The sequence below is a fragment of the Nothobranchius furzeri genome, chromosome 6, assembly GCF_043380555.1.
Source record: "Nothobranchius furzeri strain GRZ-AD chromosome 6, NfurGRZ-RIMD1, whole genome shotgun sequence".
Taxonomy (NCBI): Eukaryota; Metazoa; Chordata; class Actinopteri; order Cyprinodontiformes; family Nothobranchiidae; genus Nothobranchius; species Nothobranchius furzeri.
In genome coordinates, this window is record NC_091746.1 from 42,379,684 (window position 1) to 42,382,340 (window position 2,657).

Here is a 2,657-nt window from a genome sequence, read left to right on the forward strand (position 1 = left end):
CACAAAAAGTAAGTGAAGAATCAAGAAAACTAAACCTAAACAGCAGAAAACTGAAATCTGTGAACATTGTTTAAAAAACTGGACAGCTAAAATGTCTAAACACCTGTTATTTCAGTAGGACTAGTTTAAAAGTTGAATTTTTACATTTAGCTGAACTGTGAAATTAGCATCATATGCTGAATTCAGAAACTAATTACTGAAGCTGCTGAATAGCTCAAGTGAAGCTGAAACTAAGCTAAACTGTTAAAATGAGCTGAATATTTCGAAAGATTTAGAAGCAAAAAGCACCAAAAATGTCAATAAAGCACAAAACGTGGAAAATGGAGAAAACAATCCTAAACAGCAGAAAACTGAAATTTGAACATTATTTAAAAATCTGGACAGCAAAAATGTCTAAACACTTGTTGTTTGAGTAGGACTAGTTTAACAGATTAATTTTTATATTTAGTTGAACTGTGAAATGAGCAGCATATGCCGAATTCAGAAACTGATTGCTGAAGCTGCTGAATAGATGAAGTGAAGCTGAAACTAAGCTAAACTGTAAAGTGAGCTGAATGTATTTCAAGATTTAAAAGCAAAAATCACCAACAAGTGTAATAAAGCTCAGAATATAGGCAAAGAATGAAAAAAAAATTCTAAACAGCAGAAAACTTTAATCTTTGAACATAGATTAAAAAGTCGAAATTTGAAATGGTAAACAGCTGGCATTTGAATGAGAATAGTTTAATGGGTACATTTTTACAATTGGCTGAACTGTGAATTTAGAAATATTTGCTGATATCTGAAACTGATAGATTAACATGTGTTCAGACTTGATATGGGATGAATGAATGGTTGGATGAATGAAACAACAGATGGATTGTTGGATGGATGTTAGATGGTTTATTGGACGGATGGATGGATGGAGGGATGGATGGATAGAAGCATGTATGGATTTATATGTGGATGGATGGATTCCTTAGGCCAAGCCGATCGATTTGATGTCTCACTTGTGTGGGTGTGTAATTCCATTTAGCCAAAAGATGATTGACCTCTCTCAACCAATCAGGGGGCTGGGTGGGAGCGGGGCACTTTCCCATTTTCTGACGGTCAATCAAATTTAACTTGTTTCTCGTTTTAAGTACATACAGTTCAAAAAGATCAAAAACGGGTCTGTTATTGGCTCAATTTTCAGCTTTTTAATATTCATTCCTATGAGACTTGGTTAAAGTGATTTGTAGTTCCTTGTGTTGCCATGGTAACAGATGACAGGAGTCTGCATTAATAGAGCAATGTACAATGTCGCATGACACTTTTAAACTTTGATTAACATTTCTATATTAAAGTATGTTGATACAGTTGTGTCTAAAATGTTGTTAAATGTTGTTGCTAAGCATGTTGCCATGGTAACACAGAACACAATATCAAGTTAATACAAGACTCTTGGGACCAAGCAGGTTGACTTGATGTATCATATGTGTGGGTGCATATGTCCTTTTAGGCAGAAGATGATTAAAAACTCTCAGCCAATGAGAGAGCAGCAAAGGAGGAGGGGGCGTTTCCTGCCTTCTGACTAGTGTTAAAATGTCAGCTTTGCTGCTAGTTTTAAGTGTATAGAGCTCAGAAAGATAAGAAACAGCAGTATGTTATAGGCTCAATATTAGGCTTTTCACATTCATTTTAATGTGTTTGGAGATATACTTATGCACTTGTGTTACCATGGTAACAGATAACACATTTAAAATTGAATACAAGATTCCTGAGACCAAGCTGGTCGATTTGATGTGTATATGTGTGGGTGCTGGATCCTGCTTGGACAAAAAATGGTTGAACACTCTCAACCAATCAGAGAGCAGCACTGTTTTCCCGCCTTTTCCCCTGGCTGTTGGAGGCCTGCAGCTGTACTCCTGTTAATGAGAGAAGCCTTTAAACTGTCCTTCAGAAGTGAAATTGAACCTGTCAAACTTCTCATCACCATTCGAAAAGTACAGCACCTATTTGAAAAATTCAAAAAGCGTGAGTGGCAGAAAGCTTTGATGGTGATCTGTGTGAATTTTTATGTGCCTACCATGAATTGTCTAGAAGCTATGACGAGAACATTTTAGCTGTCTGAAGCCGATCGGAGGAGAAAATCTCTGTTCCTTTAACATGGGTTTCTGAGGGAAAATCTTGGTCTCTCCTCTTTCTGAGGCTTGTAGCGAAAGAACGGTAACACTTACAGATAAAATGAAACCCATTCTGAAAAGCTGACAAAAATTCCTACTTTTTGAGCTATAATTTGTTTGGGTAGTCCAAACGGTCTGGGGGTAGTAAAGAGCTGTTCACAGAAGATGTGAAGTTTAAAAGTTAGAGTGCGGAATTTTCAGTTTAGAGTGGTGGGAAAAAAAAAAATTAATTTGAATTGTCTCAAACAAATGAACCGTATGACCACAATGTTTGGAGTACAGTCATGAATTATAGCTGAAAACGAAGGTATGTTTGTTAGCTGTAAGCCAGTGTGTGTCTCATTTCAATCGGACCTTTGGTTCTCTCGGGACAACGCCGGAAATGGAGCAAGGGAGGGTCACAGCTCCTTTCCCCATTATAACTTTTGTGAATTTTTCTGAAATTTTCAAGTCGTACCTCAAATTCTACCTGCGATTTTAGAAAAACTGTAAAATATATCAAAAAGCCTCTTT